Raw genomic sequence first — 13,033 nt, forward strand, 5'->3', positions numbered from 1 at the left:
GAGAAAGTTCATCATTTGAGATTGGAGAGAGTTCTGAGAGGATGATGTGGGAATGTGCGATGTGATGAACTGAAAAATGCTGGATGACTTCAAACTTTCCCATTAAGGTGGCATGATAGCATCATTGGAAGAGGAGAGGGAGAGCATATGGGGATTGAAAGAGAGAATAACTCCAGTGGGAAATGTGTTGGAGAGAAGAGTTTAAATTGAACAGCATGTATCTACATGGAAGCTTGATTTGAGGTTGGCGCTTACTCAATGTTAACCAAGCAGTTCTGTACTTGATACACTATTGGGGAAGAGGCTGCAGGGAGTGGGGAATGTCTCAATGTCACTCTTGTCAGCTGGCTACAGGAACTTTTTTTCCTGGAATTTTGAGTGGGGAATGTCAAATTAGCATTTTATCAGTATCTCAAACTTGGTATATATATAACTATACTCCTGATCTTCCTCCCAACTTTCTTCCTCCACAGCCTTCCCCAGGTCAGTTCTTGGAAACTCTATTCTTCCAGATGCTCAAGGCAAAAACCCTGGAGTCATTTCTTTTTTTTTTTTTTTTTTTTTTGGCAGAGTCTCACTCTGTCACCCAGGCTGAAGTGCTGGAGTGCAGTGGTGCAATCTCAGCTCACTGCAACCCCCACCTCCCCAGTTCAAGCAGTTCTCCTGTCTCAGCCTCCTGAGTAGCTGGGACTACAGGCACTCACCACTACACCCAGATAATTTTTGTATTTTTAATAGAGACGGGGTTACACCATGTTGGCCAGGCTGGTCTCAAACTCCTGACCTCAGGTGATGCGCCCGCCTTGGCCTCCCAAAGTGCTGGGATTACAGGCGTGAGCCACCACCCCCAGCCCCCAGGGTCATTCTTGATTCTTCTCTTTCCTCCATTTACAACGTATACTCAGTCTCTAACAACTTTTTTTTTACCACCTTCCCAGCTACTAGTCTGTTCCAAGCCTCCATCACCTCCTGCCTCAATGATTGAAATAACCTCCTAGCCAGTCTCCTTGCTTCCACTCCTGCCCTCCTACAGTCTATTCTCAACACTGTAGCCAGAGTGATCCAGTGAGAGCAGAAGTCAGGCTAAGTCATGGCTTCATGGCTTTGCTCCAAACCCTCCATCTCTCCCAGAGTTGAAGTCAAAATCCATAAAATGGGTGATGAAGCTGTCCATGATTTAGACCCCTCTACCACTCCAGCCTCATGTCCTCCCATTATCCCCCACGTCCACTCTGGTCCCAACACACCAGCTTCCTGTTCTTCAAACACATCAGGCAGCTGCCTTCCTCAAGAAGGAAACTTGCTGTTTCCTCTGCCTGGCATAGTCTTTCCACAGATATCTACATGACTCACTTTTCATTTCTTTTTTTTTTTTTTTTTCTTTTTGAGACAGAGTCTCGCTCTGTCGCCCAGGCTGGAGTGCCACGATGTGATCTTGGCTCACTGCAACCTCCGCCTCCCGAAGTCAAGAGATTCTCCCTGCCTCAGCCTCCATAGTAGCTGGGATTACAGGTGCCCGCCACCATGCCCAGCTAATTTTTGTATTTTTAATAGAGACAAGGTTTCACCATTTTGGCCAGGCTGGTCTTGAACTGCTGATCTCAGGTGATCTGCCCGCCTTGGCCTCCCAAAGTGCTAGGATTACAGGCATGAGCCACCACACCCAGACAACTTTTCATTTCTTTCAAGTGTTTGCCCAAATGTCCTTAATTGATGAAGTTCTCTTGATCACATTTATATAAATTAGCCATTCCTTACTTCCCTGGTATCCTCTGCACCTCTTACTTTGCTTTCATTTCACTCTGTATCACCTTGGACATAGTATATAATTCATTTTTTAAATTAGATTCGCCTGTCTAAAATAAGGACGAGTTTGATTTTGATTTGTTCACCGCTGTATTTCCAGTGCCTGGAATAGTGTCTGGAACATTATTAAGCTCTTAACAAATGTTTGTTAAATGGTTGTCTATTTTTCAGGCAGCAACAGAGGCTAGTGGATGGAGAGGGGATGACAACCAGTAGGAGAAAATGGAAAAACCAGAAGATGGACTTTAACAAAGGGCATCATGTCTTAAGGAGGAAAGACAATTAGAAATAGAACTGAGGGGCCGGGCGCAGTGGCTCATGCCTGTAATCCCAGCACTTTGGGAGGCCGAAGTGGGCAGATCACGAGGTCAGGAGATCGAGACCACCCTGGCCAACATGGTGAAACCCCGTCTCTACTAAAAATACAAAAATTAACTGGGCGTGGTGGCATGCGCCTGTAGTCCCAGCTATTTGGCAGGCTGAGGCAGGAGAATCACTTGAACCCAGGAGGCGGAGGTTGCAGTAGCGGAGATCGCACCATTGCACTCCAGCCTGGGCGACAGAGCAAGACTCCATCTCAGAAAAAAAAAAAAAAAAGAAATAGAACTGAGGAAGGTAGAGAACAGAGAAACTGATGTGAGTGAAACACACCTGCCTTACAAGATTAAAGGTGTTTGGCCCATTGCTGGGGCCACATGAGAACAAATTAAGAGTCCCAAAAAGGTTTAATGTGTTCATGAGTCAAGGTCGAGATTTGGGGCTTTATTTATTTCATCTCCTGCCACTACCCTCTGACTGAGATGAGAGTTTCCCAAACAAGTGAGACATATGAGACAGACAATGTAGCCGGAGGGTTAGGTGGCAGTGATTGGCAGTCTCCACCTGGAGTCTCAGCTCCAAGATAAGCCCTAAGGTTCCCTCTGGAACAGCAGTCTGTACTTTTCTATATTTAGAGGAAGTCTCAAGTGTAGGACGATTGCTGCAGTCTGGAGTCTTCACTGGTACAGCAAGATGATGGATTGTTTTTCAGTACTTGTTTCCTCCTATGTAATGATTATTTTTTTCTTTGTAGCTTCACATTACTGGTTTGCTGCGTTGCTGTTCCCCAGACCAAGCAGAAGCATCTGTAACATCTGAAGGAAGAACCCAGGCCCGCAGCTCACCCACTACAGAACCTAGGGACCTTATCCTTCTTCCAGGTAGGGAAGTCTTCAGCTGTTTTTTTTCTAATTATCAATCCTGGACCAAGATTGTTTCATGTAGAATTGAAGGGTACTAAAGGATGAAAGACGGGAAGGATGAGGGAGAGGCAAAGGTGGTGGGGGAAGAAGAGGCAAAAGAAAAGGGCACTAGGCAGAGCAGGGCATTTCTTTCTCTCTTTCTTTCTTTCTTTCTTTCTCTCCTTTTTTCTTTCTTTCTTTCTCTTTTTTTTTTTTTTTGAGTTGGAGTCTTGCACTGTTGCCTGGGCTGGAGTGCAGTGGCACGATCTTGGCTCACTGCAACCCCCACCTCCCTGGTTCAAGCGATTCTCCTGCCTCAGCCTCCTGAGTAGCTGGGATTACAGGTGGGTGCTGCCACGCCCGGCTAATTTTTGGCATTTTTAGTAGAGATGGGGTTTCACTATGTTGGCCAGGCTGCTCTCGAACTCCTGACTTCGTGATCTGCCCACCTCAGCCTCCCAAAGTGCTGGGATTACAGGCGTGAGCCTCCATGCCCGGCCAGGGAATTTATTTCAACATCTTCTGTTCCTCCCTTTCTCTCCCAGCACCAACCTCCCTTTCTCTCCCAGCACCAACTAATGCTGAGAAAAGCCACTTTCAGTGATGGTGACATTTGAGTCATTTGGACTTCACAACCTCTTTACTTTGTTCTCCATCTTCTGGCGAGAGTGGCAATAAACAGTGAAAAGATGGTCTACAATAAACATACGTGTGCACTATTCACAATAGCAAAGACTTGGAACCAACCCAAATGTCCATCAGTGATAGACTGGATTAAGAAAATGTGGCACATATACGCCATGGAATACTATGCAGCCATAAAAGAGGATGAGATCATGTCCTTTGTAGGGACATGGATGAAGCTGGAAACCATCATTCTCAGCAAATTATCGCAACGACAAAAAACCAAACACCGCATGTTCTCACTCATAGGTGGGAATGGAACAATGAGAACACTTGGACACAGGAAGGGGAACATCACACACCGGAGCCTGTCGTGGGGTGGGGGAAGGGGGGAGGGATAGCATTAGGAGATATACCTAATGCAAATGAAGAGTTAATGGGTGCAGCACACCAATATGGCACATGTATACATATGTAAGAAACCTGCACATTGTGTACACGTACCCTAGAACTTAAAGTATATATATATAAAAAAAAGATGGTTAGCAAAACCAAGGAAAATTTAAGGACCTTGATAATCCAGAAACTGTGTGATTATAGATAATCGAGAATTGTCTCTATATTCAAAAACATTGTTTTTACTCCTGATCCTGAAATAATGGAAATCACAAACAAGATATATAAACTCAGATTGTTTTACACCATCACTTGTCACTATTTTACATGGTGTCACAAACTAACTGCATTCATTATTAATTTGCATTAAGAGCTGCATTAGTCTTTCAAATGCCAACAGCTTTTCCTCTGAACATTTTCTTTTCTGCTTATGAATTACTGTTCTAGTTCTTACAGTCTGGGCAGGTTTCCATTAAATCCTTTTTGTTTCATGGGTTCTTGTGTGATGTAATACTAAGTCATTTGCTAAATTACTATGTTCTATTATAATATGGTATTGTATATTTTAATATATCTTTTTATAGATTTTTATATTGTATTTATTCCTTTGGAGAGGAATAGACAGAGAGAGATGTATTGTTTTATTTTTTTTTTTCATTGTGCTGGAGCTGTGTTATAATATAGACAGTATTGGTAGGAGTTAGGCAAAAAAAAAAAAAAAATTGGTGTGCCATAGAAAAGGATAGATTAGTATTCTGCCTATCGCACATCCCAATCCTCATGAGGAATAGCAACACAATTTTTAAAAATCCTTTAATGTTATATGGCTGAGCAAAGGCAAGGAAAACCTCTTCTTTCCCCTCCCCGCCAAAATCTTGCTCTTCTCTTAATAAAGCTTTCAGCCATCTCTCCAAGTGGCAGCAGGACAATTCCAAAGCCTGGCCTTCAGTTCTTAGCAGAGGGTGTTAACAGACCTACCCTCAGTTTCCTGGCCCACCAGGACTCCAGAAAACTTTCTGTTGCCTACCAGGCTGGACTGTAGCCACACTCTAACAAGATCTGAGTCTTGACCTTATGGGATGAGTATCTTCTTCCAAATTCTTAGTTTCCTCCTTAGATATCTTCTCCCTTAACCCTATGGATGGTAGCTGTTTCCTGTATTTGCCATTCCTGTATTTTGTGAAATCCCCTTTTATACCTTTTAGTTAACCATCTTTCACTTCTTAATAATTCCATTTTTGAAAGTTTTTCCTGCTCCAATTACTGTTGTGGTTTTTGACTCGTAACTAGACTCTCCCTAACATTTCTCAATCTCCTTACCCTGGAGGAATGCTTATAATAATCTTCAAGTCTCAAGGAAACCCTACATAAAAATTATTAAATCTATGGCTTACATTATCAGTAAATTGTAGATGATGGTCAATGTTGTTTAGTAGACAATGTTAGTTTTCTATAGATCTGCTTATTTTGGCTGACTTATTAGTATACCTTTTGCGTGGTTCTCCCTCCTTACAAAGGATAACTATAATCTAAGTCATTAGTATAAATAGAGAAAACTTTAGTTTTTCCTTTGTTGAAATGTGCTTGATTTTTTACCTTATCCAAGTGGGTCTAAAAGTCTTATAATAAATTTCTACTATGTAAGATATTAATGGGGTATATTATAACATATTTGATGGGCAAAAGTAGTTCTTCACCCTATCTAAAACTAATAATTACTTTATAGCCAACCTTTCTGGGAAAAAAATCGGTAGTTAAGCTTAACTTACCTTTTTAAAAATTAATCTCTTTCTTTTCATGAATTTTTAAAATTTAGAAGGCAGGCTGGGCATGGTGGCTCACACCTGTAATCCCAGCACTTTGGGAGGCAAAAGCGGGCAGATCACCTGAGATCAGGAGTTCAAGACCAGCCAGACCAACATGGTGAAACCCCATCTCTACTCAAAATACAAAAATTAGCAGGGTTAAGTGGTGGGCACTTGTAATCCCATCTACTCGGGAGGCTGAGACAGAAGAATCACTTGAACCTGGGAGGCAGAGGCTGCAGTGAGCCAAGATCACGCCATTGCACTCCAGCCTGGGTGACAGAGCAAGACTCTGTCTCAAAATAAAATAAATAAACAAACAAACAAATAAATAAATAAATAAATAAAATAAAATAAAATTCAGAAGGCAGATGACAAATTTCTGTTAAATAACTGACAAGCCAAAATGGTGTTTGATTTTTTTCTAAAGGTAGGCTTGGTTGATTTAGCTTAAACAAAGACTGCACATTTATTTTGATTAATATTATTCACCACATAAAATTTTATTAACACTTATTGAATAGGTAAGCTATGAAAATCATAAACAAAACCCATATGAATAAAAATCTAGTATAAGATACAATTTTGTACAAGACTTGAGAACATTTTCTTACTGAGTGACATGATCAAGCTTAAATGTAAGCGTGGCAGTGACAAAGTCATTATATACATGTATTGATTTCTTGCATAAAAGTGTTATTTATTCATTTATTTAATAATAGTGATAGGGTCTTGCTATGTTGCCCAGGCTGGTCTCAAACTCCTGGCCTCAAGCAATCCTCTTGCCTCACCCTCCCAAAAATGTTGGGATTAGAGGCGTGAGCCACTATGCCCAGCCAAAATTGTTATTTTTGAGGCTAAAAATGAAAAAAAATTTTCTTCCTTAATGTGAAACTTAGGCTTGTTTTTAATTGCACAAATAATTCTGAGTTGAAGTTTAATTCTGAATATTGAATTCTGAGTTTAAGATAAGCATACATGGATTTCATTTTCCAGTAAAATGAGACAATTTCTGTCTTTACTCTTCATACTTTCTATACTATAAAAAATTCTAATGGATTTAAGTAGTTAAAAACTGAAGCAAAGCCAGGTGTGGTGGCTCACTCCTGTAATCCCAGCACTTTGGGAGGCTGAGGCGGGTGGATTATTTGAGGTCAGGAGTTCAAGACCAGCCTGGCCAATATGGTGAAACCCCATCTGTACTAAAAATACAAAAATTAGCTGGGCGTGGTGGTGGGCACCTGTAATCCCAGCTACTATGGAGGCTGAGGCAGGAGAATCGCTTGAACCCGGGAGGTGGAGGTTGCAGTGAGCCAAGATTGTGCCATTGCACTCCAACCTGGGCAACAGAGCAAGACTCTGTCTCAAAAAACAAAAAAACAAACAACAACCAAAAAAAACTGAAGCAAATTATTGTTTTTCTATGAATAGCAGGATATTTTCATTTTACCAAATTCCAGAACTTGTCTAGGAGCAGGTCAGTAAATCTCATCTTTTGTATATGAACAGATTATACCTTACAGAGCTCTTTCTTGTCTCTCAAAGCCAAGAGTAGACGCATTAGAAAAAAAGATCCCTGGTGGGCGCAGTGGCTCACGCCTGTAATCCCAGCACTTTGGGAGGCCGAGGAGGTTGGATCACGAGGTCAGGAGATCAAGATCATCCTAGCTAACACGGTGAAACTCCGTCTCTACTAAAAATATAAAAATTAGCGGGGCGTGGTGGTGGGCGCCTGTAGTCCAGCTACTCGGGAGGCTGAGGCAGGAAAATGGTGTGAACCCAGGAGGCGGAGCTCGCAGTGAGCCGAGATCGCGCCACTGCACTCCAGCCTGGGAGACAGAGCGAGACTCCGTTTCAAAAAAAAAAAAAAAAAAAATCCCTTACCAAGTCACACACTTGGATTGAAAGAAGACAAAATACTGTTCAATTTTGTTATGCAGTTCTTTCTGATTTTCAAAAAGCTTTAAATTTTGGCCGGGCGCAATGGCTCACGGCTGTAATCCCAACGGTTTGGGAGGCAGAGGTGGGAGGATCACTTGAGAACAGGAGTTGGAGACCAGCCTGGCCAACTTAGTGAAACCCCACCTCTACTAAAAATTAAAAAAAAGTTAGGCAGGTGTGGGGGTGGGCACCTGTAATCCCAGCAACTTGGCAGGCTGAGGCAGGATAATTGCTTGAACCTGGGAGGTGGAGGTTGCAGTGAGCTGAGATCACGCCACTGCACTCCAGCGTGGGCGACAGAGCAAGACTCCACCTCAAAAAAAAGAAAAAAAAGTTTTAAATTTTTAATTATTATGGGCACATAATAGTTGTATATATTTATGGGGTACATATGATGATTTGCAACAAGCATATAATGTGAAATGATCAAATCACAGTCATTGGGGTATCCATCACCTCAAGCATTTATCATTTCTTTGTGTTAGGAACATTCAAATTTCACTATTTTTGTTATTTTTTAACTTACAATAGATTATTGTTAACTATAGTCACCCTATTGTGCTATGAATGCTAGATCTTATTTATCGTATCTAACTGTATCTTTGTACTTACTCTATCTAACTGTATTTTTGCATCCCCTCCCTACTACCCTTCCCATCCTCTAGTAATCATCATTCTACTCTGTCTCCAAGAGTTCATTTAAAATAATTTTTAACTCCCACTTGTGAGAGAGAACATGTGGAATTTGTCTTTCTGTGCCTGACTTATTTCACATAACATGATGCCCTACAGGTTCATCCATGTTGTTGCAAATAATTGGATCTCTTTCTGTTGAATGGCCAAATAATATTTTATTATGCACATGTACCATATTTCTTTATGCATTCATCCACTGATGGGCACTTCGGTTGATTCTGTATCTTGACTATTGTGAATAGTGCTGCAATGAACATGGGAGTGCAGGTATTCCTTCCGTATACTGATTTCCTTTCTTTCAGGTATATACCTAGCAGTGGGATAGCTGGTATGGTAGCTCTGTTTTTCGTTTTTTGAGGAATCTTCATACTGTTCTCCACAGTGGTTGTACTAATTTACATTTCCACCAAGAGTGTACAAGGGTTCCTCTTTCTCCACATGCTCACCAGCATTCATTATTGCCTATCTTTTGGATAAAAGCTATTTTAACTGGGCAGAGTGAGATGATATCTTATTGTAATTTTTATTTACATTTTTCTGTGATTAGTGATGTTGAGCATTTTCTTTTTATACCTGTTGATCATTTACATGTCTTCTTTGGAGAAACATCTATTCAGATATTTTGCCTACTTTTTAATGGATTATTTGATTTTTTTTTTCATAATGAGTTGTTTGAGCTCCTTATATATTCTGGTTATTAATCCCTTTTCAGATGGGTAGTTTGCAAACATTTTCTCCCATTCTGTGGGTTGTCTCTTTATTTTGTTGATTGTTTCCATTGCTGTGCAAAAGCTTCTTAGCTTCATCTGTCCATTTTTGCTTCGGTTGCCTATGCTTTTGAGGTATTACTCAAGAAATCTTTGTCCAGATCAATGTCCTGGAGTGTTTAGCCAACATTTTCTCTTAGTAGTTTTATAGTTTCAGGCCTTAGATTTAAGTCTTTAATCTTTTTTGTTGTTGTTGTTGAGATGGAGTCTTGGAGTCTCACTCAGTCACCCAGGCTAGAGTGCAGTGGTATGATCTTGGCTCACTGCAACCTCCGCCCCCAGGGTTCAAGCGATTCTCACATTTCAACCTCCTGAGTAGCTGAGATTACAGGTGCATGCCACCGTGCCTGGCTAATTTTTAGTAGAGACAGGGTTTCGCCATGTTGGCCAGGCTGGTCTCAAACTCTTGACTTCAAGTGATCGGCCCACCTCAGCCTCCCAAAGTGCTAGGATTATAGGCGTGAGCCATCATGCCTGGCCTTTAATCCATTTTGATTTCAATTTTGTATATGGCAAAAGATAGGGGTCTAGTTTCATTCTTTTGTATATGGATATCCAGCTTTCTCAGCACAATTTATTGAAGAGACTGTTCTTTCCCCAATGTATGTTCTTGGCACCTTTGTCAAAAATGAGTTTACTGTAAATGTGTGGATTTATTTATGGGTTCTCTATTGTGTTGTATTGGTCTATGTGTCCATATTTATGCTAGTACCATGCTGTTTGGGTTACTATAGTTCTGTAGTATAATTTGAAGTCAGGTAATACGACTTTTTTTTTTTTTTAGGTTTTTCTAGTTTTTTGATGTAGGCATTTATTGCTATAAAATTTTCTTAGTACTGTGTTGCTGTATCCTACAGGTTTTGGTATGTTGTGTTTCCATGTTTCATTTGTTTCAATACATTTTTTAATATCCCTCCTAATTTGTCATTGGCTCAGTGATCCTTCAGGAGCATATTGTTTAATTTCCATATGTTTGTATAGTTTCCAAAGTTCTTCTTGTTCTTGATTTCTAGTTTTATTTCATTGTGGTTAGAGAAGATACTTGATATGATTTCAATTTAAAAAAAAATTTTAAGACTTGTCTCATGGTCTAACATATGGTCTGTCCTTGAGAGTGATTCATGTGCCAAGAAGAATGTGTATCGTCCGGCAGTTGGATGAAATGTTCTGTAAACGTCTTTTAGGTCCATGTTTTGGTGCAGATTAGGTTGGATGTTTCTTTCTTTCTTTTTTTTTAAAACGGAGTCTTGCTCTGTTGTCCAGGCTGGAGTGTAGTGGCACAATCTAGGCCCACTGCAACCTCCGCCTCTTGGGTTCAAGTGAATCTCCTGCCTCAGCCTCCCGAGTAGCTGGGACTACAGGTGTGTGCCACCATGCCCGGCTAATTTTTTCTATTTTTAGTAGCAACAGGGTTTCACTGTGTTAGCCAGGATGGTCTCGATCTCCTGACCTTGTGATCCGCCTGCCTCGGCCTCCTAAAGTGCTGAGATTACAGGTGTGAGCCACCAAGCCCAACCTCTTTTTTTTTTTTTTAATTATATTTTAAGTTCTGGGATACATGTGCAGAACGTGCACGTTTGTTACGTAGGTATACATGTGCCACGGTGGTTTGCTGCACCTATCAACCCGTCATCTACATTAGGTATTTCTCCTAATGCTATCCCTCCCCTAGGCTGGATGTTTCTTTGTTGATTTTCTGTCTGGATGATGTGTCCAGTGCTGAAAGTGGGGGTTAAGATCTTCAGCTATTACTGTATCAAGGCCTTTCTATTATTGTATCGAGGCCTTTCTTTTAGCGCTAATAATATTCACTTTATATATCTCCAGTGTCGAGTGTATGTATACTTACAATCATCTCCTCTTGCTGAATTGACCCCTTTATCCTTTTTTTTTTTTTTTTGGACCAGAGTCTTGCTTTGTCACCCAGGCTAGAGCACAGTGGTATGATCTCAGCTCACTGCAATCTCCGCCTTCCAAGTTCAAGAAATTCTCCCTGCCTCAGCCCCCTCAAGTAGCTGGGATTACAGGTGCCCACCATCACGGCCAGCTAATTTTTGTATTTTTAGTAGAGATGGGGTTTCACCATTTGGCCAGGCTGGTCTCGAACTGTTGACCTCGTGATCCACCCGCCTTAGCCTCCCAAAGTGCTGGGATTACAGGTATGGGCCACTGTGCCCGGCCAGTTTTTGTATTTTTTGGTAGAGACAGGGTTTCACCATGTTGGCGAAACTCCTGACCTCAGGTGATCCACCTGCCTCAGCCTCCCCAAGTGCTGGGATTACAGGTGTGAGCCACCACGCATGGCCCCTTTATCATTTTGTAATGACCTTCTTTGTCTCTCTTTACACTTTCATGTTTAAATATATTTTATCTGATGTAAATATAGCTACTTTTGCTCTTTTTTGGCTTCCATTTACATGGAATATCCTTTTCTACCCCTTCATTTTCAGTCTATGAATGTCTTTGTAGATGAAGTGAGTTTCTTATAAGCAGCATATACTTTGAGTCTTATTTTTTATTCATTTAAGCACTCTATGTCTTTTTTTTTTTTTTCTGTTTTTCGAAACAGTCTCACTCTGTCACTCAGGCTGAAGTGCAGTGGTACAATCACAGCTCACTGTAGCCTCAACCTCCCGGGCTCCAATGATCCTCCTACCTCAGCCTCTTGAATAGCTGGGACTGCAGGAACACACCACCATGCCAGGCTAATTTTTTCTTTCTTTCTTTCTTTTCTTTTTGGTAGAGATAGAATTTTGTCATGTTGCCCAGGCTGGTCTTGAACTCCTGGGCTCAAGCCATCCACCTGCCTCGACCTTCCAAGGGGTTGGGATTACAAGCGTGAGCCACCACACCTGGTCACTATGTGTCTTTTGACGGGAAAATTTAGGACATTCATGTTCAGTGTTATTATTGATAGGTAAAGACTTACTACTGTCATTTTGTTTATTTGCTTTCTGGTTGTTTTGTTGGTCTTTCCTTCCTTCTTTCCGCTTCCCCTTCCCTTTCCTTCGTTCCTGCCTTCCTGCCTTCCTTTGTGTAAAAGTAATTTTCCCTGGTAATATGTTTTAACTTCTTGCTTTTTATCTTTTAATGTATTTGTTACATATTTTTGATTTGAGGTTATCATAAGGCTTCCAAATCATATCTTACAATCCATGATTTTAAACTAATGACAACTTAACTCTGATTACAATAAAAGAGAAACAAGCAAAGAGAAAACTAAAACACTTTACACTTTAACACCACCACCCTCTTTTTGACTTTTTGTTGTCTCTGTAACATTTTATACTATCTGTCTCTTAAAAAGTTGTTGTTATTGTTTTTGATACGTGTCTCTTTTAGTCCTTTTACTCAAGATATGAGTGGTTTATGTAAGCAATTGTAGTGTTATACCACCCTGTTTTTGTCTGTGTACTTACTATTATAAATGAGTTTTATACCTTCATATAATTTCTTGTTGTTTATTAATGCCCTTTTCTTTCAGATTGAGAACTCCCTTTAGCATTTCTTGTAGGACTAGTCTCGTGTTGATGAAATCCTTCAGTTTTTGTCTGACTGAGGAAGACTTTATTTCTCCTTCATGTTTGAAGGATATTTTTGCTGTTTATAATATTCCATAATGAAAAATTTTTCCTTCAGCCCTTTGAGCATGTCATTCCACTTTCTCCTGGCCTGTAAGATTTCCCCTGAGAAGACTGGTACCAGATGTATCAGAGCTCTTTTATATGTTTGTTTATTTTATCTTACTGCTTTTAGAATTCTTTTTTTTTTTTGTGAC

General features: G+C 40.6%; 1 long non-coding RNA gene across 1 annotated transcript in view; it reads left to right on the plus strand.

Moving 5' to 3' along the window:
• Positions 1 to 2,095: 2,095 nt before the first annotated feature.
• The window catches only part of LOC117976076 (uncharacterized), a 29,876-nt gene continuing 18,938 nt past the window's right edge, over positions 2,096 to 13,033 (plus strand). The window contains exon 1 of the long non-coding RNA XR_004666628.3: positions 2,096 to 3,005. This is a non-coding gene — a long non-coding RNA (uncharacterized LOC117976076). The remainder of the gene's footprint in view (positions 3,006 to 13,033) is intronic.

This window comes from Pan paniscus, chromosome 1 (assembly GCF_029289425.2).
Source record: "Pan paniscus chromosome 1, NHGRI_mPanPan1-v2.0_pri, whole genome shotgun sequence".
Classification (NCBI taxonomy): Eukaryota; Metazoa; Chordata; class Mammalia; order Primates; family Hominidae; genus Pan; species Pan paniscus.